The sequence below is a fragment of the Lampris incognitus genome, chromosome 5 (assembly GCF_029633865.1).
Source record: "Lampris incognitus isolate fLamInc1 chromosome 5, fLamInc1.hap2, whole genome shotgun sequence".
Lineage (NCBI taxonomy): Eukaryota > Metazoa > Chordata > Actinopteri > Lampriformes > Lampridae > Lampris > Lampris incognitus.
In genome coordinates, this window is record NC_079215.1 from 69,774,052 (window position 1) to 69,797,936 (window position 23,885).

Sequence of the window (23,885 nt, forward strand, 5' to 3'; positions counted from 1 at the left end):
ACAACACACCCTCCTGGAGTAATGCCCCTCATCCAGCTTGCAACATGGCAACAAGCCCTCCACACTCAGAGCCGTTTTCTGGTGCATAAACATTAACAAAAGTAAACATTAACTCCTCCACTTCAGCTGCCACCATGAGAACCCCACCCTTCTCTGTGCTGGACAACATGGCTGCATGTAAGGCAGAAGAAAACAAAAATGGCAACTCCTGCACTAAAATGTGTGCCATGGCTAAGGACAAGCTGCCCTGCCCACCATAAGCCCCAGTCTATCGCTTCTGTGTCGTCACTGTGTGTTCCTTGTAGAAAACCACACCCAGCCTCTTCTGCTTGGGCGGAGAAGACAGACCAGCCAGTAAGAAACCAGACAGAAGAAGACAGCTGAGAAGAAACACCAAGTGTTGTGTGGTCATGGTGCATCTGACCTGAGATCCAGCTTCTTCACCATGTCTGCCATAGGCACCTCCACATCTCTCCTTAGACCAGGGACATGTTTCTCTAGACGGTAACCTTTCCTGCTATCCAGCACATCCAGCCCCACATCCTGCCACAGTGTAGCAACTGACCAACCCCACATCCTGCCACAGTGTAGCAACTGACCAACACCACATCCTGCTGCAGTGTAGCAACTGACCAACCCCACATCCTGCCACAGTGTAGCAACTGACCAACCCAACATCCTGCCACAGTGTAGCAACTGACCAACCCCACATCCTGCCACAGTGTAGCAACTGACCAACCCAACATCCTGCTGCAGTGTAGCAACTGACCAACCCAACATCTTGCCGCAGTGTAGTAACTGACCAACCCAACATCCTGCCACAGTGTAGCAACTGACAAACCCCACATCCTGCTGCAGTGTAGTAACTGACCAACCCCACATCCTGCTACAGTATAGCAACTGACCAACCCCACATCCTGCTGCAGTGTAGCAACTGACCAACCCCACATCCTGCTGCAGTGTAGCAACTGACCAACCCCACATCCTGCTACAGTGTAGCAACTGACCAACCCCACATCCTGCCGCAGTGTAGCAACTGACCAACCCCACATCCTGCCGCAGTGTAGCAACTGACAAACCCCACATCCTGCCGCAGTGTAGCAACTGACCAACCCCACATCCTGCCGCAGTGTAGCAACTGACAAACCCCACATCCTGCCGCAGTGTAGCAACTGACAAACCCCACATCCTGCCGCAGTGTAGCAACTGACCAACCCCACATCCTGCCGCAGGGTAGCAACTGACCAACCCCACATCCTGCCACAGTGTAGCAACTGACAAACCCCACATCCTGCTACAGTGTAGTAACTGACCAACCCCACATCCTGCTACAGTATAGCAACTGACCAACCCCACATCCTGCTGCAGTGTAGCAACTGATCAACCCCACATCCTACTGCAGTGTAGCAACTGACCAACCCCACATCCTGCTACAGTGTAGCAACTGACCAACCCCACATCCTGCCACAGTGTAGCAACTGACCATCCTGCCACAGTGTAGTAACTGACCAACCCCACATCCTGCTACAGTGTAGCAACTGACCAACACAACATCCTGCCGCAGTGTAGCAACTGACCAACCCAACATCCTGCTGCAGTGTAGCAACTGACCAACCCCACATCCTGCTACAGTATAGCAACTGACCAACCCCACATCCTGCCACAGTGTAGCAACTGACCAACCCCACATCCTGCCACAGTGTAGCAACTGACCAACCCAACATCCTGCTGCAGTGTAGCAACTGACCAACCCCACATCCTGCTACAGTGTAGCAACTGACCAACCCCACATCCTGCCACAGTGTAGCAACTGACCAACCCCACATCCTGCCGCAGTGTAGCAACTGACCAACCCCACATCCTGCCACAGTGTAGCAACTGACCAACCCCACATCCTGCCACAGTGTAGCAACTGACCAACCCCACATCCTGCCGCAGTGTAGCAACTGACCAACCCACCATCCTGCCACAGTGTAGTAACTGACCAACCCCACATCCTGCTACAGTGTAGCAACTGACCAACCCAACATCCTGCCACAGTGTAGCAACTGACCAACCCAACATCCTGCCACAGTGTAGCAACTGACCAACCCAACATCTTGCCACAGTGTAGCAACTGACCAACCCAACATCCTGCCACAGTGTAGCAACTGACCAACCCAACATCTTGCTGCAGTGTAGTAACTGACCAACCCAACATCCTGCCGCAGTGTAGCAACTGACCAACCCAACATCCTGCCGCAGTGTAGCAACTGACCAACCCAACATCTTGCCGCAGTGTAGTAACTGACCAACCCAACATCCTGCCACAGTGTAGTAACTGACCAACCCAACATCCTGCAGTGTAGCAACTGACCAACCCAACATCCTGCCGCAGTGTAGCAACTGACCAACCCCACATCCTGCTACAGTATAGCAACTGACCAACACAACATCCTGCCGCAGTGTAGCAACTGACCAACCCAACATCCTGCTGCAGTGTAGCAACTGACCAACCCCACATCCTGCTACAGTATAGCAACTGACCAACCCCACATCCTGCCGCAGTGTAGCAACTGACCAACCCAACATCCTGCCACAGTGTAGTAACTGACCAATCCAACATCCTGCTGCAGTGTAGCAACTGACAAATCCAACATCCTGCTGCAGTGTAGCAACTGACCAACCCACCATCCTGCCACAGTGCAGTAACTGACCGAATGGAATCCTTGACATGAACCGATTTACCATATGTCTCATCTAGAAAACTGTTAACCTCCTCCAATGAGTATAAGTTTACAGACTGAGAATCACTGTCTGCTACAGACACACTGTCAGATTCAGCTTCAGATTCACACTCCAGGGCAGTCACATTGTCACGCCAACCAGCAGGCTCCATCACCTGCTCCTCTGCCCCACTGTCCATTTCAACCTGCAGCTGCTCGGCCCCCTGTACTGAAACCTCCTCCGACCTCCCCATGTCGTCTTCCCTCTGCACTGTCCTGACCACAGGGTCAGCCTACACCCCCCTGCTAAATTATCTGTAGACACAGAGCCGCATGCACCGGTGGCTCCGACCACAGAGCCACAAGCCTCACTCTGCACAGGGGGATCAGTCTTGGGCGGCATCCGCCGCCCGCTTCTCCTCTCCCCGTTGTCAACTATCTCAGCCTGCTGCTCACCACCGCCAGCCACCATCAGCCACACTGGTCCGCAGCTCACCACCGCCAGCCACCATCAACCACACTGGCCCGCAGCTCACCACCGTCAGCCACTATCAACCACACTGGCCCGCAGCTCACCACCATCAGCCACCTCGGCCTGCTGCTCACCACCATCAGCCACCGTCAGCCATGCCTGGCAGGAAGCACGGCTCACTGTCCCCCAAAAACAACCACCGAAAACACACCAAACTACACTAAGAACAACCACAACTACACAACAACCATACAATAATCACAGTAGGACAAAGAAAGGGGGAAAAAACGAGAAAAAATCACAGACTCTCCACCAAACTCACCACGCTCTCCACCACCAAACTCCCAACATGCAGTGCAGAGAGAGAGAGACAGAGACAGAGGGAGACAGACAAACAGAGACAGAGACATGATCAAATGACATAATTTGACATAATCAAATCTATATATTTGGAAAATAAGTGCGGAGTAAAGCTTGGCGACAAAAGAACAGAATACTTCGCTCAAGGACAAGGGGTGAGACAGGGCTGCAGTTTAAGTCCAACCCCATTCAATAGCTACATCAATGAGTTAGCGGTGTTACTGAAACAGTCTGCAGCTCCTGACCTCACCCTAAACAACACACAAGTTAAATTATTACTCTATGCAGATGACCTGGTGCTGCTGTCACTCACAGAACAGGGTCTATAGCAGCATCTGGATCTGCTAGAGAAATACTGTCAGATCTGGGCCCTGGCAGTAAACTTAAAAAAAACCCCAAACATTATGATCTTCCAGAAGAAGCCCAGGAGTCAGGAAAGTAGACACCTATTTACTCTAGGTAACACCGCCCTAGAGCACACGTTAAGTTATGATGACCTGGGACTGAGGGTCAGTGCTTCGGGAAGCTTTGGTCTGGCAGTGAATGCACTTAAAGAGAAAGCCCGAAGAGCTTTCTATGTATTAAAAAGACAATCCTATAAAATAAACATCCCAATTAAAATCTGGTCCAAAATCTTTGACAGTGTCATCCTGTCCATTGCAGTATATGGAGGTGAAGTATGGGGTCCACTCAGTCAGCAAGACTACACTAGATGGGACAGACATCCATCAGAAGCCCTGCATGCAGAATTCTGTCGAAAATTAACAATGAAACTGGCCTCCAGTTTTTTAGTAGGCCAAGATCTCCCTTTTTTGGTAGCAGTGTCAGGACAGCCCGTCTACAACTCAAAGGTAGAGTTCCAGAGTTCAAACATTCTTTAAAAACATCGTGTAAGTCTCGTCCAATTTGAGTCCAAAACGTCTTGTAGAACTCTGAAGGAAGTCCATCAACTCCAGAGGCTTTGCCACAGCTGAGCTGCTGAACCGCTGCAGACATCTCATCAAAGGAGACGGGGGACTCCAGCGAAGTCACCTGTGTTTCACCCAGCTGAGGCAGTCCCTCCAGTATCTCCCCCACACAGCCAGAGTCACAGGTCTCCGCACTGAACAGGCTGCTGTAGAAGTCTGTGGCCAACTTCCTCATCTCTGATGGATCAGTTGTAATTGCCCCACTGGGAAGTTTGAGGTGCATCATCACATTGTTCTTTCTAATTTTCCTCTCGAGTTTAAAGAAAAAAGAAGTTGGAGCATCTATGTCTTTGATGGTGGCAAGTCGGGTCCTGATTAAAGCCCCCTTTGCTCTCTCATGTAGGAACCTACCTAAAGCCTTCCTCCTACTTTCCAAAGTGCTGCTGTCACCATCATGTCCAATAATTACTTCGCCTTCTAATATCCTAATTTCTCTCTCTAATTCATCAAGACAAAGTTTCTCCACATCGAGAGTGTGTTGTTTGTATTGCTGACAGAAAATCCTAATTTGTGTTTTTCCTACCTCCCACCATCGAGCTAAGCTCTCAAAATCCTTTTTCCTCAGCCCCCAATGACTCCAGAAGTCAGAGAAGAACTGACAGAAGGCTTTATCCTGCGTTAGCCGCACGTCGAAGTGCCAGTGAGAACAGTGTCGAAATTGAACTTGTAAAGAAAAATCTGCCACTACTAAATGGTGATCTGAAAATCCCACAGGTGATATCGTGGACTTAATCAACCTGTTGTTGTATGTCTGATTGAGGTAAATCCTGTCCAACCTGGCTGCCCTCACACTACCCTCCGTAGCTTTTACCCATGTGTACTGCCTAACTATTGGATTAAGTGTCCTCCAAACATCCGTAAGGTCGTTTCTGCAACCACAGTGGACAGAAAAGAAGCTGACGGTGGATGGGGCTCTTCTGAGTTTCTTTCAACTGTAGGGTGTGTAGTGCAATTCCAGTCTCCTCCCACCACTATGATGAGCCACTGTTAAATTGTTTGAGCTTATCCCTCAGTTTGCTATACAATCTCAAGCGACCAGTGCCTGTATTATAAGCATACACATTTATAAACACAAAGGGTATTCCTCGGATTGTTGCCTGAACTACCTGGATCCTGCCCTGCTCCACTTCACATGTCAAAACATTTGTCAAAAGGAGGCGCTGCGAAAAGAGAACAGCTACACCTGCACTAAAGTTGGTACCATGGCTCAAAACAACCTGTCCTGCCCAACTCATTCCCCACTCTATCTCGTTGTCTGCAGAGCTGTGTGTTTCCTGTAGGGGGAGCACATCTATGTTCTTAGCTCTGATCAGCTCAGCTACCACACCTCGCTTAACTCTATCCCGTCCTCCGTTAATATTTAGACTCCCTACTCGCAAACCGTCCATTAAAAGAAGAGAGAAAAGGAAGGATAAGACAGTGAAAACTTTCCAAGAGAGAAAATAAAACACCTTTTGTGTATCACATATATTTCAGTTTTGAACTGTTAAAGGCACCTTCCCTCGCTTTTCTTTCCTGAGTTTCGTCAGAATCTTCTTCAGACGAAACCTCTTCTGCTTACTGAGCTCTTCATATCCAGCTGTTTTTCTAATCTTCATAACAGAACTAACAAACCTGTCCACATCCGAGAAGAAATCTGTTACATCCACAGACTGTCTGCCATAGGTTTCGTCAAGGAAATCATTAATCTCTTTCAATGAGTATGACTGCTGATCATCTTGCGACACAATATCAGCAAACTGAGATAGGCTATCATCCTCTAACATGTCCTCATCTTCATTTCCAGCGTCTTCACAGTGTGACTCACCTGTTGCAGAGACCTGACTCTCAGCCTCGGCTGGGTGACTGTCTCCCGCTGGTTCTGTCTGTCCTCTGTCTCTGCATACATCCGCATCCTGTGCTTCAGTACCACTCAAATTACCATCATTTACAGTATTGCTGTCCTGCTCAGTTGGTACATTTCCTTCCATACCAGGTTGTGGATCACCGGTTACGGTGTCTCCTGCCGCCTGATGGCGCCGTTTGCGGGCTACCGCCCTCAGCGGCGCCTCCTGGCGGCGGCTCGCCTGTACTGCTGCCCGCTGTGGGCTCCCTGTGCGGGCAGGATGAGCGTTTGTGGCCGACATCGCCGCACTCAGAACACTTCATGCTGCCAGAACTCGCGTACAAAGTGTAGAAGCCGTGTTCGTATTTGACCTTAAATGACACTTGTAAATGTTCTGAGGGATCATTCAAATACATGAAGCAAACTTCCCGAAACGACCCAGTTCTTTCTCAATGAGCTCGCTCGGGATAAACGGAGGTACGCCTGACACGGTAACACGTGTCGACGGCACAAACAATGGCGAGACGGCTACAAACAGATCGTCCAGCACCAGGCCCCTCTCGACCAGCAGGGGGACTAAACGCTCCTCTCGGAGAAAAGCCACCACGGCTTTGTTCATCCGAGAGCCGTAGGTGATGTTCTCATAGCCGACCTGTTCTCCTGCAGCCAGGAGAACCTGTTCCACAGTGGACCGCGAGTCCACCACCACTCTAACCCCGTGTCTGATAGACAGGGGAGGCGAGCCCTCACCGGGGAGGGACGCCATATTGCACACCACCAACCTCCCACCAGCCACTCCAGTCACTTTCCAACAACCAACGACGAAGTAAAATTAAACTTCCCTCACATTACCATGTAGAGAAGAAAAGAAAAGAAAAGAAAAGTGAAAGCAGTAGAGAACAAGTGAATTAATCCAAAAAACACGCTCAAGCTCATTCAACGCCCTCACTCACGCTGACGTACCCAACCTTCCCGCATGCAGAGAGAGAGAGGGAGAGAGAGACAGACAGAGAGAGAGGGGGGGGGGAGAGGGAGAGAGAGACAGACAGAGAGAGAGACAGACAGAGAGAGAGAGAGACAGAGAGAGACAGACAGAGAGAGAGACAGAGAGAGAGAGAGAGAGAGAGAGAGAGAGAGAGAGAGAGAGAGAGAGAGAGAGAGAGAGAGAGAGAGAGACAGACAGAGAGAGAGACAGAGAGGGAGAGAGAGAGGGAGAGAGAGACAGACAGAGAGAGAGACAGAGAGAGAGAGAGAGAGAGACAGAGAGAGAGACAGAGAGAGACAGAGAGAGAGAGAGAGAGAGAGAGAGAGAGAGAGAGAGAGAGAGAGAGAGAGAGAGAGAGAGAGACAGAGACAGAGACAGAGAGAGGGAGAGAGACAGAGAGAGACAGAGAGAGAGAGAGAGAGAGAGAGAGAGACAGACAGACAGACAGAGAGAGAGACAGAGAGAGAGAGAGAGAGAGAGACAGAGAGAGAGAGACAGAGACAGAGACAGAGAGAGAGAGAGAGACAGACAGAGAGAGAGACAGAGAGAGAGAGAGGGAGAGAGAGAGGGAGAGAGAGACAGACAGAGAGAGAGACAGAGAGAGAGAGAGAGAGAGAGAGAGAGAGACAGAGAGAGAGAGAGAGAGAGAGAGAGAGAGAGAGAGAGAGAGAGAGAGAGAGAGAGAGAGGGAGAGACAGAGACAGAGAGAGGGAGAGAGACAGAGAGAGACAGAGAGAGAGAGAGAGAGAGAGAGAGAGGGAGAGACAGAGACAGAGAGAGGGAGAGAGACAGAGAGAGAGAGAGGGAGAGACAGAGACAGAGAGAGGGAGAGAGACAGAGAGAGAGACAGAGAGAGAGAGGGAGAGAGGGACAGAGAGAGAGAGAGAGTGAGAGAGAGAGTGAGTGAGAGAGAGAGTGAGAGAGAGAGTGAGAGAGAGAGAGACAGAGAGAGAGAGAGAGAGAGGAGAGAGAGGAGAGAGACAGAGAGAGAGAGAGAGAGGAGAGAGACAGAGAGAGAGAGAGAGTGAGAGAGAGAGTGAGTGAGAGAGAGAGTGAGAGAGAGTGAGAGAGAGAGTGAGAGAGAGAGAAACAGAGACAGAGAGAGAGAGAGGAGAGAGACAGAGAGAGAGAGAGAGGAGAGAGAGGAGAGAGACAGAGAGAGAGAGAGAGAGAGAGAGAGAGAGGAGAGAGAGAGAGAGAGAATACCACATACCTGTAGTCAGAGAGGTAAACTGGATCACTCTTTTGTCCAGTAGAGTGTTTATATGAAGCAGAGCAGAATAACTGACATGTCTGTTCTCCTCCCACTTCTCCCTCCTCCCTCTCACACTACTCACATCTTCACATCACTGCTCACATCTTCACATCTCTGCACACTGCTGATAACACAGATCCGCCACTATCTCTGAACTCTGCCCTCCCTACACCTCCCTCTCTGTCTCTCTCTCTTTCTCTATCCTGTCCAGCTGGGTCCAGCAGAACAGGACACACGGGGCTTGGTCATGACTCTGGATGAACTGCCTGCTGCTGTGTCTCAGATGGCGGCGGGCAAGGCTCCAGGACTGGAAGTCCTGCCATCCGCCTTTTTTGAAAACACTTCTGGAGTGTCGTGGGACAGGATCTTCTGGACTTTTTTACGGCGTGCTTTGAGAAAGAGACACTTCCGGTTTCCTGTAGGCGTGCAGTTCTCTCTCTGCTGCCTCAGAAGGGAGGTTTAGCCCTTCTAAAGGACTGGACACCAGTAGCTGCTTTGTGTACACCCTATGAAATCCTCTCCACAGTCTTGGGGAACAGGCGGCCATGTTTACTGAACTGTTGACTGGTGCAGGTCACTCTTGTTGTGGTCCACACATATCTGTGGTGGACCATCTCTTTTTACGGTGAGCTGTGCTTCTTATATGTCTTATACGTATAGTATAAATGTGTGTGTGTGTGTGTGTGTGTGTGTGTGTAATTTGATTGAGCCACAGTAATGATGCCTTTTGAGGTTTTTTAGCTTAAAAAATGTAATGTTGACACAGTGGGAATGAAGGCTATCTATACTATGATGTAAATAAAGGTTATTTTAAAAGTCAAAAAGTCTCTCTCTCTGTCTGTCTGTCTGTCTGTCTGTCTGTCTGTCTGTCTGTCTGTCTGTCTGTCTGTCTGTCTGTCTGTCTGTCTGTCTGTCTGTCTCTCTGTTGCTTCGGAGGGTTATGAACCTGAACTATGACAAGGATTTGTTCCTTCTGGACCTGGCTGGCATGGAGTTCACTACGACACCCTTCTATCAGTCTTTCCTCCGAGCGTGGGGAACGGTCTTACGCACCAACAGGGACTACTCCCAGCTCTATGGCAGTGTAGGGGAGGAACCACTGTTCCATAACCCACTGATATGCTGCAGGATGCTCAGCTCCGTAAGTGTACAGAGATCCCGCATAAGAGCTGGACTTACGAAGCTAGTGTGTCTCAGATCAGGAGGACAGTGGAAGACGGCGGGCATTTTTAGCCAAGAGACTGGCTTTAAATCTCTTCGTTTGATGGAGAGGTTGTTGGAGGAAGTGACCAGTGCATTTCCTGGCTTCTTCAGAGAGGCACTAGGAGCGGGGTGTTGAGAGGATCAGCCAGCTGTTTTTCCATCTCTGTCAATCCGTGCAGCAGTGGAGGAGCAGGAAGAAGTGAAGGGGGCCATTCTGTCTTTCAAAACACCAGAACTACATGACTTCTTTAGTACATCACAGAAGGCCTTGTACGCAGTCACCGTAAAGGTTCTCAACAGAACATCACTAGCTGGCGTGCAGGAGTCGAGGTGGTTGAGTGTGTTGGCACCCAGCTCATCCCCCAGGGGCAGCTGGAGGTCCCTGTACAAACCCCCCATAGAGAAACGCACTGCGGCTCTATAGTGGAGGGTGGTACACGGGGCTGTGGCTATGAACAGACATGTGGCACACATTGATCCTCGGGCAGCGAGCCACTGCTCTTTCTGTAACGATGAGGAAACTCCACAGCACTTATGGCTCAGGTGTCCCAGGTTGAGCCCTCTTTTCTCTGTACTGCAGCAGTGGGTTAGAGGTTTAGGAGAGGTTTGTCTTTGGTCCGAGGTACAGTTGTGATCAAAATAATAGCAGTCCAACATCACTAAGCAGATCAATCCCTGTTTTTGGTAGAAATTATATTTCTACATGGCAAATAACTTACTAGTAGGTGTAGTAGAGTAATAGAAAAACAACACACCCAACAGTCATGACATGAATGCTGCTGATTCTGTGTAATTGAATCATTAATTGAAAGGGGCGTGTTCAAAATAATAGCAGTGTGGCGTTCCATCAGGGAGGTCATTCAGCTGTGAAAAAAACAGGTGTCAAACGCAGAGGAACTGTGGAATGTAGGCCACTCGTCCTAGGCTGGAATACCTGTTCACAGGTGCCAGATGCTGGGCGAATCCATGCAACACAGATGTGGAGTAGTTCTCAAAAACAGCGGTTATACAACCAGATATTAGTTCAGTGAGTCACAGGAAATCTAAATCTTCAAGCATTTTTCAGTTTATTCAGTAAATGTTTGGGTTTGTAAAGAAAAATGCAGACACTGCTATTTTTTTTTGAATAGCCTAATATTCCTTTTTCTTCACTTTCTGTAAAGGAATAACACATTTGATAATTTTTTTGTTCATGTTTTGATTTGGAATAGAATGTGCAGTGTTCCCAATGCATTTGCGTGTATGGAAATTGAAGCTATTATAAGGATTCCGAGCTTTACTCACTTTTTTTACACACACTGCTATTATTTTGAACACAACTGTACATGGCAGCACAGTGCTGGCTAATTTTCTGATAGGTCAGGCAAAAATGAGTGCTCGGCTTAGTAGAAGGAACAAAATGAAACAGGGTCTCATGTTCAGGGGTCTAGTGGCTGCTTGGCTGAAAATCGAGTTCATGTTTTTCAAACTTAGTTCAAACTTGGAAGGATTTATTTCGATTTGGGGACATGGGGATGTGCTGTGCACTGGAAAACCAAGTGCTTCTTCTTAATTTCTTGAGAAAAAAAACAGGGCAAGGTGTGTATCCTTTTGTTTTTACTGTGTATGGTGATTGTTGTGTTTTTCACTATGTATAGGAGTATTTGTATTAATGTTGTTATCTTGATGTGAATGAAGAATTGGAACATTAAAGGCTTGGTTAAAGGTCAGAGGTCTCTCTCTCTCACTCTCTCTCCTCCTCCTCTCTCTCTCGCTCACTCCCCCCCCTCTCTGTCTCTCAATTCAATTCAATTCAGTGATGCTTTATTGGCATGACTGCATTAATTACATTATTGCCAAAGCAAAACAGGTCAACGGAGTACTGAACACAAAAACAAATAAAGGAAAAAAGGAAAAGGAAAACATAGATCTGGCAGAAACACAGAACAGCACTTGAACAGCAACTGACAGTAACTGACAGTGTTTTGGTCACTCACTGACCCTTAGGCTATGGCATTCTGACACATATTGTGCCGCAAGGTGTGACCTTTGACCCTCTCCTAAAATAAGTGGCCATTGTTCTTTCTCATCCAGTAGTAGAACATTTGGAATCTGCTTTTCAAATGTCTCCTGGTATGTTTCTCTTATGTTCTGGAATGTCTCACAATTTAGCAGGAAGTGCATCTCGGTCTGCACCTCACCTGCCGTACAGTGACCACATATTCGTTGCTCTTTTGGTAGCCAAGATGTTGTGTGTCTGTCCTTTTCAGTGGCTAGACCATGGTCAGTGAGCTTGTACTTGATAAGGATGTGTCTGTGCTGACTGTCTCTGACAGTGGACAGACAGTCAGCTGGTTTGTCTTCTCTTTTTAGGGCCCCATAACATCCTCATTTGTGTTGTCACTTGGTTTCTATGTCCCAATGTTCCACATATGAGTTGTTGCATTGTGTGATGATGTGGTTTACTCTGATCTGTGGTTGGTTAGCAGTGCTGGTCTGAAACTCATCTATGTTAGTGGTTATGGGGTCAGTTAGTTTCACAACCAGCTGACTGAGGGGGCTCTTTCGTAGCTCTTGGATTTGGAATCCTTTAAACTGCAGTGTGTGGTGGGGACTTGGTTTAAGGTGCATCCAGAATTTAAGTGATCTGTTTTGGATATTTATTATCAAGGGCAAATGGCCTAATTCTGCCCTGCATGCATTTGTTGGTGTTTTCCTTTGTACGTTTATTAATTTTCGACAGAATTCTGCATGCAGGGCTTATGATGGATGTCTGTCCCATCTAGTGTAGTCTTGCTGACTGAGTGGACCCCATACTTCACTTCCATCTACTGCAATGGACAGGATGACACTGTCAAAGATTTTGGACCAGATTTTAATTGGGATGTTTATTTTTTAGAATTGTCTTTTTATTACATAGAAAGCTCTTCGGGCTTTCTCTTTAAGTGCATTCACTGCCAGACCAAAGCTTCCCGAAGCACTGACCCTCAGTCCCAGGTCATCATAACTTAACGTGTGCTCTAGGGCGGTGTTACCTAGAGTAAATAGGTGTCTACTTTCCTGACTCCTGGGCTTCTTCTGGAAGATCATAATGTTTGTCTTTTTTTAAGTTTACTGCCAGGGCCCAGTTCTGACAGTATTTCTCTAGCAGATCCAGATGCTGCTGTAGACCCTGTTCTGTGGGTGCCAGCAGCACCAGGTCATCTGCATAGAGTAATAATTTAACTTGTGTGTTGTTTAGGGTGAGGTCAGGAGCTGCAGACTGTTTCAGTAACACTGCTAACTCATTGATGTAGCTATTGAATGGGGTTGGACTCAAACTGCAGCCCTGTCTCACCCCTCGTCCTTGAGTGAAGGATTCTGCTCTTTTGTTGCCAAGCTTTACTCTGCACTTATTTTCCAAATATACAGATTTGATTATGTCAAAGACTTTACCCCCTACGCCACTTTGGATGATTTTATAATATAAGCCATCGTGCTAGATAGAATTAAATGCTTTCTTAAAATCAATGAAGCATGCAAATATTATTCCATTATTTTTTGGTGAACATGTTGATTAATTAGGGTGTGTAGGGTGGAGTTGTGATCTGCAGTATGGTGATTTGGTAGAAAGCCAATCTGACTCTTGCTCAAGGAAGGCCTGTTTTGGGCATTAATAATAAAGCAGAAGACCTTCCTCAGGTTACTGCTCACACAGATGCCTCGGTAGTTATTGGGGTCAAATTTATCTCCACTCTTGTATATTGGGGATATAAGCCCCCTATTCCAGGTGTCAGGAAAGCAGCCAGCTTGTAGAACCAGGTTGAACAGTTTAAGCAGGGCCTTCTGCAGCTCAGGAGAACTGTATTTTAGCATTTCAGTTCTGATGCTGTCAGGGCCACAGGCTTTTTTTGGTTCGAGACTTTGGAGTTTGTCTGTTAGTTCTTCTAGTGATATTTGGTAGTCAGTTGGGTTGTGATTGTTTTTTCATAGTTGATTCCAGTATTTCCAGCTTTTCTTTTATATGTTTTTGTTCAGATGAGAGTTCTTCTGGTAGTATTTCTTTGTATAGGTTTTCAAAATATTTTTTCCAAATGTCTCCATTTTGAATGGCTAGTTCCTGGGATTGTTTAGAATTCAAATTGTTCACTTTTTCCCAGAACTGTTTTCATTTAAAGACTCTTCAATGTCTCGGAGAGTTTTGTTGTGGTGATCTTGCGTTTTCCGTTCTAAAGTTTGTTTATATTCTTTGAGCATCTCACAGTATTTTTGTCTTAATTCACTTTTCTGTGGTTGATGGTGTTTCAGATTAGATATTTGTGGTAGTTTCTTTCTTGCATTTCTGCAGTCTCCATCAAACCATTTCTCTTTTTGAGGTCTCCGATTCCGCCCACTGTTGACTTTTCTCAGGTTAGCCTTGATAGCTGGGCTATTAAATATTTCATTAATTTGTTCAACTGCCAGGTTTACATCATGTGAGTTTGGGTGGAATGGTGCTAGAAGAAATGTGTTAATGAGGTTAGTGATCTCTGTAGAGCTAGTTGCCTTACTAAATTCAGCCACGCTGTTTGGAGCCCATGTGTATGTTGGGTTTAATTTGAACAGTTCGCAGGACATTGACTGGGTTTTCTTTGGTTGCCCAATTGGTTTTAAGAACACATTTATCTGGCAGTGGTCTGATAATGGTGTTTGTGGTCTGACAGTGAATGCACCAATGAAGGAGGGGTCCAGAGGGGTACAGAGAGGTAGTGGTAGGGGTAAGGTACATAGAGGTGGTGGTGGGGGTAAGGTACATAGAGGTGGTGGTGGGGTAAGGTACAGAGAGGTAGTGGTGGGGATAAGGTACAGGGAGGTAGTGCTGGGTGCAAAGTACATAGATGTGGTGGTGGGGGTAAGATACAGAGAGGTAGTGGTGGGGATAAGGTACAGGGAGGTAGTGGTGGGGGTAAGGTACAGAGAGGTAGTGGTGGGGGTAAGGTACAGAGAGGGTTACCTGAATATGTGGCCATTTCCCTGAGTCTCAATGCAGTCTGGCTCTGAACCTGCCCTGGCATTCAAATCCCCACACAGCAGCACATTCCCCTGAGCCTGGGGATGGCTGGTGTCTCTGTGGAGACGGCTAAAGAACTGGTCATCATAATATGGTGACTCCACGAGGAGGAGGAAGGGGGGGAGTGTACGCTGCACAAATGTGCAGGTTGTTGTCCCAGTAAATATTGCCTTTTTTGAGCTTGAGCCAAATGTGTGTTGGTCCTTTTTTAATTTGGGTTAGTTGGGATGCTAAGCTTTCTCTGTCCCAGATAATAACTCCACCTGAGTCTCTGCCAGGTTTTACTTTTCTTTTTTTCCCGCTCAAGCGAGGGCAGTAAAATGTCCACATAGCCAGAGGGGCAGTGGGTGTCCACATTTGCACCACACCGGGTTTCAGTCAGCACCATGATGTCTTGGTCATTCATATTTCTCAGGAAATCTGGGTTTGTGCTCTTTGCTCCTAAGAGTCTGTCTGTGTCTCGCTCTCTGTCTGTGTGTCTGTCTCTGTCTCTGTCTCAGTCAGAGCTGTTGTGCAGTCTGGTTTTAAGGCTGTTTTTAAGTATCGAAAGTGAAAGGCAGGCGAAGGTTTGTGGCGTAAATAAAAAGTGTTACATTATAACCTCAGCAGCAACTGTATAACAGGGGAAATGTTCTAGAAAAGTATCCATTCATGTAGTTTCCCTTTGAAATACACCATCCTCTGTAACTTCCATGAGTTCCACCGTACTGTGTCCTATGATTCACACTATGAGTAATGGTAAAGATGAACTCAGGCCTCAACTAGGTGGGTCAGGTGTGTTCAGCACTGTACAAACGGATTGACAGAAACGTCTTGATACCAACTTGTGAGCAGTTACACAACACTAGTGCATATCAACCACAATGATTCATATTAAACACAATGATTCATATCAACCATAATGATTAAACCCGAACACAGCTTTCATTCTGCACTTCCTTCCCCAAACACCGCCCATATTATATATCATATAAGCACCGACCATATTACATATCATATAAGCACCGACCACGTTATATATCATATAAACACCGACCATATCACCAGCAAACACCAATCATATCATATATAATATAAGCACCGACCATATTATATAGCATATAAACACCACTCATATCATATAGCATATAAACACCGACCATATCACCAGCAAACACCAACCATTTCATATATAAGCACCGACCATATTATATATCATATAAGCACCGACCATATTATATATCATATAAACACCGACCATATCACCAGCAAACACCAACCATATTATATATAATATAAGCACCGACCATATTATATAGCATATAAACACCACTCATATCATATAGCATATAAACACCGACCATATCACCAGCAAACACCAACCATTTCATATATAAGCACCGACCATATTATATATCATATAAGCACCGACCATATTATATACCATATAAACACCGACCATATCACCAGCAAACACCAACCATATTATATATAATATAAGCACCGACCATATTATATAGCATATAAACACCGACCATATCACCAGCAAACACCAATCATATCAAATATAATATAAGCACCGACCATATTATATATCATATAAACACCACTCATATTATATAGCATATAAACACCAACCATATTATATAGCATATAAACACCGACCATATCACCAGCAAACACCAACCATATTATATATAATATAAGCACCGACCATATTATATATCATATAAACACCACTCATATTATATATCATATAAACACCAACCATATTATATAGCATAGAAACACCGACCATATCACCAGCAAACACCAATCATATCATATATAATATAAGCACCGACCATATTATATATCATATAAACACCACTCATATTATATATCATATAAACACCAACCATATTATATAGCATTTAAACACCGACCATCTCACCAGCAAACACCATTCACATTATATATCATATAAAGAACAACCATATTATATATCATATAAACACCGACCATATTATATATCATATAAACACCGACCATATCACAAGCAAACACCAACCATATTATATATAAGCACCGACCATATTATATATCATATAAACACCACTCATATTATATATCATATAAACACCGACCATATTATATATAATATAAACACCACTCATATTATATATCATATAAACACCGACCTTATCATATATCATATAAACACCACTCATATTATATATCATATAAACACCAACCATATTATATAGCATATAAACACCGACCATATCACCAGCAAACACCATTCACATTATATATCATATAAAGACCAACCATATAATATATCATATAAACACCGACCATATTATATATCATATAAACACCGACCATATCACAAGCAAACACCAACCATATTATATATAATATAAGCACCGACCATATTATATATCATATAAACACCACTCATATTATATATCATATAAACACCAACCATATTATATATCATATAAACACCAACCATATTATATAGCATATAAACACCGACCATATCACCAGCAAACACCATTCACATTATATATCATATAAAGACCAACCATATTATATATCATATAAACACCGACCATATTATATATCATATAAACACCGACCATATCACAAGCAAACACCAACCATATTATATATAAGCACCGACCATATTATATATCATATAAACACCACTCATAATATATATCATATAAACACCGACCATATTATATATAATATAAACACCACTCATATTATATATCATATAAACACCGACCTTATTATATATCATATAAACACCACTCATATCATATTGTGGCAGGATGAGGAAAAACACAGGAGACGAAGGCGAGTTTGATGTTTATTCCTCAGCTCCAAAACCAAACTACAGCAGGAACAACCCTGCACCAGCAAGCCCGGGAACGTAAACCACGCCCCCAGCTCACAGTCCTGGTGGGTGAGAGGCATAGCCCCTAGTGTCCGCCACACAGCCCCCCCCCCCCCGAACACCCAGAAGGGACTCCTGGAAAGAAAATCAGTGTCTCACTGGAGGCTTAAGCAGCCTGCCATAACGGCTGCGCCGTTCCTCAGCCGGAACAGTAGGTGAAACACAGTCCAAAGTCGGCTGAGAAGCAGAACGATGAACCCGTGAAGACACTGCCGGGGTCCTGGAAGGAGGACGACCCCGACGGGGAACCTGGGCCGGAAACACAACTTCGCCTGCCACCCTGTGCGCCGGTTTAAGCCTATCAAGCGTGACACGCTCCCTACGCCCACCCATATCCAGCACAAAACCCTTAGGACCCGTCTCAAGAACCCGAAATGGGCCGTCGTATGGGGGTTGGAGGGAGCCGACATGAGCTCCGCAGGCACGAACGACCGCGGAAAGCAGTGGTGAACGGGGCCTGGAACCCGAGTGCTGTCGGACAAAAAAGGATAAACGGCCGGACGGGGTCGAGGAGCGGGACTCCCAGGGAAAAATTCCCCAGGGACGTGGAGCGGCTGACCGAGCACCAGCTCAGCGGGCGAAGCGTCGTGGTCCTCCTTAGGAGCCGAAAGCAACCCCAGCATAACCCAAGGTAAACGATCCACCCAGTTACCATCCGAGAGCCCAGCGCAGCACTGCCTTGAGCGACCGGTGAAAACGTTCACACAAGCCGTTAGCCTGAGGGTGATACGCGGTAGTGCGGTGCACCTGCACACCCAAGGATCGCGCAAGTGCCGACCAGAGCTCTGACACGAACCGGGGGCCCCTGTCTGAGGTGATATCTGACGAAGTGCCGAAACGGGCAACCCAGGAGGAAAGAAAAGCGCGTGCAACATCCGAGGATGTTGTGGAGGACAGAGGGACAGCCTCTGGCCACCTGGTTGTCCGATCTACCATTGTGAGCAGGTGCGTAAAACCCTGTGAAGAAGGTAGAGGGCCCACCAGGTCCACATGCACGTGGTCGAAACGTCTGGCCGGGATCGGAAACGGTTCGAGGGGCGACTTAGTGTGCTGGTGGACCTTAGCGCGCTGGCACGCTACACATGCAGCTGCCCACCCCTTGACGTCCTTGCGGAGGCCAGGCCAGACGAACTTGGAACCGACCAACTTCACCGACGCCCGAACTCCAGGGTGCGAGAGGGAGTGAATCGAATCGAAAACTCGACGGCGCCAGGCCACTGGAACAACGGGGCGGGGACGGCCGGTGGAGACATCGCAGAGGAGGGCAGGACTGCCTTCCTGCATCCCAGCGTCCTCTAGCTTGAGGCCGGTACGCGGTGACCTAAGGGCAAGGACGTCCGGGTCGCTGGGCTGGTCGGCAGCCTTAGCGGAGAAATCCACACCGAGGTGCACAGGACACACAAGCACACGCGACAGACAATCAGCAACAGGGTTGGACTTCCCGGCCACATGCTGAATGTCCGTTGTGAACTCGGATATTGCCGCTAGGTGGCGCTGCTAACGAGCAGACCACGGCTCAGTCACCTTGGACATGGCGAAAGTCAGCGGTTTATGATCCACATAAGCCGTGAATGGGCAACCCTCCAGCAGGAAGCGGAAATGCCGGGTTGCAAGGTGCAGTGCCAGCAACTCCCGGTCAAAAACGCTGTACTTGCGCTCGCTATCTCGCAGTTTGCGGCTAAAAAATGCGAGGGGCTGCCACGGATTCGCCTCACGCTGTTCAACCACAGCCCCCACGGCTATGTCAGACGCATCGGTTGTTAAAGCTATGGACGCCGTGGGTGTGGGATGGGCGAGGAGGGCAGCGTTAGCCAGTGCGCACTTAGTTCCGTCAAAGGCCTGGACCCGTTCGGGAGTCCAGTTGACAGGGTCGTTAGCCTTCTTAAGCCGCAGGGCTTCGTAAAGTGGCTGAAGGAGGTGGGCAGCGCGAGGGAGGAAACGGTTATAAAAATTCACCATTCCCAAGAATTCCTGCAATGCCTTAACAGACTGGGCGGGGAAATTCCGCCACCGCTTGCACCTTAGAAGGCAATGGGACCGCGTCTTGCGGCGAAATGCGGTGACCCAAGAAGTCAATCACCGGCAGTCCAGACTGACACTTGGCCGGGTTGACTATCAGGCCGTGTTCGTCCAGACGACGGAAAACCTGTTTCAGGTGCGCCAGGTGCTCGTCAGCTGACGGACTGGCCACTAATATGTCGTCGAAATAAACGAACACGAAAGCAAGGTCACGCAACACCGAGTCCATCAGACTCTGAAAGGTTTGCGCTGCCCCCTTCAAGCCAAAAGGCATGCGCATGAACTCAAAAAGCCCAAACGGGGTGATCACTGCGGTCTTGGGCACGTCCTCTGCGCGCACGGGAACCTGATGATAGCCGCGCACCAGGTCCACCTTAGAGAAAATAGTGGCACCTGCCAGTCGTATGGACAAGTCCTGTATGTGTGGGATGGGGTCATTGGAGGTGACGTTGTTCAGGCGGCGAAAGTCGCCGCAAGGCCGCCACGACCCATCCGCCTTGGGCACCATGTGAAGTGGCGAGGCCCACGGGCTGTTGGAACGCCTCACTATACCCAGACGCTCCATGATGGCGAACTCCTCCTTAGCTGGAGCCCATTTTACCGCGTCGAGGCGCCGCGCGCGCGCCAAAACTGGCGGTCCCAGAGTGGGAATGAAATGATGTACCCCGTGTTTAGTAACCGCAGTGGAAAAGGCAGGCGTAGTCACCGATGGAAAATCCGCCAGCAAACGCTGAAAAACATCCCCTGATGCTAAAAAGTTAGCGTGTGTTAACAGCCCGGCTCCCCCTGTCTCGCACGGAACAGTGGCGAAAGACACAGCATCAATTAAACGGCGGTTTGCAACATCAACCAGCAGACCATTAGCACACAGAACATCCGCCCCGATAATAGGAACAGTAATGGCGACCACTACAAAGTCCCACTCAAAATGGCGCCCGTGGAAGCAAACAGTCACCAACCTTGTGCCAAACGTCGCAATGGACGAACCGTTAGCTGCACTCAACTGTGGGCCGCCGCCTTCGGCCGACCTGTCTGTCTTAGCAGGAGGGAGTAGGCTCTTTTGCGAGCCTGAGTCCACCAGAAACCGTCTTCCTGACATCGTGTCCTTAATGAAGAGCAGCTCACTACGTCCGCCAGCGCCCACGGCTGCTACTGAGCGCTGCCCTGGAGTTTCCCGCCGCCTCAAACGTGCACGGAGGGATGCAGCGCCTCGCTTTACCGCCGAACCGCCGGTGGAAGAAACAGAGGCCTCTCCCGCGCCGTCTCCGGACAGTCACTTCAGCCACCACTGCCGGGTCCGCGTCCTCCGACGTCGGCTGCAGAGGCTCCGATGCCACACTCTTCACAGAGACCCGTCTGGTAGCCAGCAGGACCCGATCGGCCTCCTCAGCCAAACCTCGGCAGTCACCAGCGGCCAGACACGGGGAGTTAGCCAAAGCCGCGCGCACAGGAGACGGGAGCTGGCGCAGGAAAACGTGCGGGAAAAGGAACCCACCTTCGTCTGAGCCTAGCAGCGACAGCATATTGTCCATGAGATCCACAGCCGTCCCGTCGCCCAAACCGGATAGGGAAAGGATTCTATCTGCCCTCTCTGCGGCAGATAGGCTGTACCTCCGGAGCAGAAGATGTTTGAGGGCGACGTATTTATCGTGTTGCGGAGGGGCGCGCAGGATGCTACGCTGAGCGCCCGAACCGACCAGCAGCCGCCGGCCATATAAGGCGTCCTTGATAAACAACAGCCTGGCAGCAGTTCGTTCATGCGACGCTCCCCACCCAGACCTCGCCCCCGCCTCTGGAGGACGCAGCGGGCGCCGCGGTGCCCGCTGCCCGCCGCCAGCGTGACAGCAGCGGGTTGTGTTATTACCACAACAGGTTTGGTGCCAGGGCCAAGCAGTGTCGCCCGCCATGCAGCTTCAGCGTCCAGGGAAACGCCAGGGCCGCGCTCAGCAGCAGCTATGAGCGCCGGCGAGAACACGGTTGGCGAGGGAAATGCTGTCCGCTTCCGCACCCAGAGCGCGGTAGTCTTTGGTGGAGGAGGGGGGGGAGCTGGCTAGCGATGTGCGCACAGGCGCTGGGAGCTGCCGCAGAAACATACGGGTGAGAATGAAGGAGGGGTCCGCCGAGCCCAAAACGACCAACATCTTCTCCAGCAGCTCGGAAGGTTTGCTATCGCCGAGTCCGTTGAGTGACAGCAGGCGACCCGCCTTCTCCATCTCCGACAGCTGGAAGAGCTGCAAAAGGAAGCCTTGATGCGCCGTATTTCCCCACAGCCGGGGGGCTTCCAGTAGCCCCATAGCTCGGGCCGTGGTCCGGGCATCCAACGCCGCCACCACGTGGAAACACCTCGTACCGTCCCGCGTTATTCCTCCCAGCTCGAACTGGGCTTCAATGTGCTGAAACCATGGCCGGGCGGGGACGGTGCTGCCAAAAGTCGGGCAACTTCCCCGTCGCTGCTGAGATGCTAGCGCTAACATGAGCCGTACCATTAGCATCACCCGGAGCCGGAGCGGTGTCGTCATCGCTTTGGGTCGACATGTTCGTTGTCAACGTGCGGGGTCACCGATGGGGGAGTGCAGGGATGAGGAGACGGAGAGATCGAGTCGAGTCCATCCCGTTTACTCGCCATACAAAACAACACCGATACAGCACAATCTCTCCTGGCAACCAGCTAACCAACCGCTAGGCTGCTGCCAACATGGCTCCGCCCCGGAAACTCTAAGCAGTGCTTACGTCAGCACTCTGAATGTCTGACTTAAAGGAGCAGCAGCCCCTGCTGAATCTGCCCTCAACTGGGTATCGCCACAATATGATATATGATGTAATTAATATAATACGATATCATATAATAATTAATATAATATGATGTAATTAATATATAATATAATATATTATATAGTATAATATAATATAATATGATATGATATAATATAATATGCTATAGTGCAATATGATATAATATAATATAATACAATATGATATAGTATAATATGACATAGTATAATATAGTATGATATAGTATAATATAATATGACACAGTGTAATATATAATATAATATGCTATAGTGCAATATGATATAATATAATATAATACAATATGATATAGTATAATACGATATAGTATAATATGATATAATATAGTATGATATAGTATAATATAATATGACACAGTGTAATATATAATATAATATGCTATAGTGCAATATGATATAATATAATATAACATGATATAGTATAATATAATATAGTATGATATAGTATAATATAATATGACACAGTGTAATATAATATAATATAATATGATATGATATGATATGATAGAGTATATATGATATAATAGAATAGATTATTATAATATAATATTATATAACTTGATTATATTAATCTAACTGACTGGTCCATAGGGGTATGCGCTAACTCACTCTCAGACACTAATAAAAATAACAGTAAGTTCAAAGGTCATGTTGCCTCATGCAGCCGGTTCAACCCGCTGATGGTCTTTACAAAGAGAAAAACAGTCTGAAAACATACTGACTTACTGGCTCTTATCCGCTCCCTCTGAAACTGTGCTTGATGCTGGAAATATGAAGTCCACAAATCCCAGACGTGCCCTAGAAGAAGTAAGGCAACCTGGAGAAGAACAGGGGGCCCTAGAAGAAGTCAAGGCACCTGGAGAAGAACAGGGGGCCCTAGAAGAAGTAAGGCACCTGGAGAAGAACAGTGGAAGTGGTGTTTCTGCTGCAGGCGCCTGCTTGGCTCAGCGTCTATTCAGCACAGGTCCAAAGATCTGTTTCTGGGTCTTATCTCACACTGTACGCCCTCCAATCAGTCTTATCTGGCCTGCCCTCCCACTGCATACCACTCAGTCACATGGTGACCGGTCTGATCTAGCAGACAACTGTTCAGCAGACCTTCATCCTCTGCCTGCACGCAACACAACGTCCGTCTGTAGAAACTCATGAAACACAACACACAAAGTCAAAGGTCAAAGCGAGACAGTCTCAACCTTCTGTTCTGACCACAGCAACAAATCAGCTCATTCATATTTTTTGTAAGTTAAAACATCAAGTCAAGTCAAGGCAGTTTTATTTGTGTAGCCAATATCACACTTTACTAATGTGCCTCAGGAGCTTTACAGCAACACAACTTCCTGTCCTTAGAC

At 47.7% G+C, this 23,885-nt stretch overlaps 1 protein-coding gene across 1 annotated transcript in view; it reads right to left on the reverse strand.

The window, feature by feature from the left end:
* The window catches only part of LOC130113103 (equilibrative nucleoside transporter 1-like), a 72,920-nt gene extending 49,431 nt beyond the window's left edge, over positions 1–23,489 (reverse strand). The window contains exon 1 of the mRNA XM_056280619.1: positions 23,263–23,489. The gene's annotated coding sequence lies outside the window, so the exon portion shown is untranslated. The remainder of the gene's footprint in view (positions 1–23,262) is intronic.
* Positions 23,490–23,885: the final 396 nt, after the last annotated feature.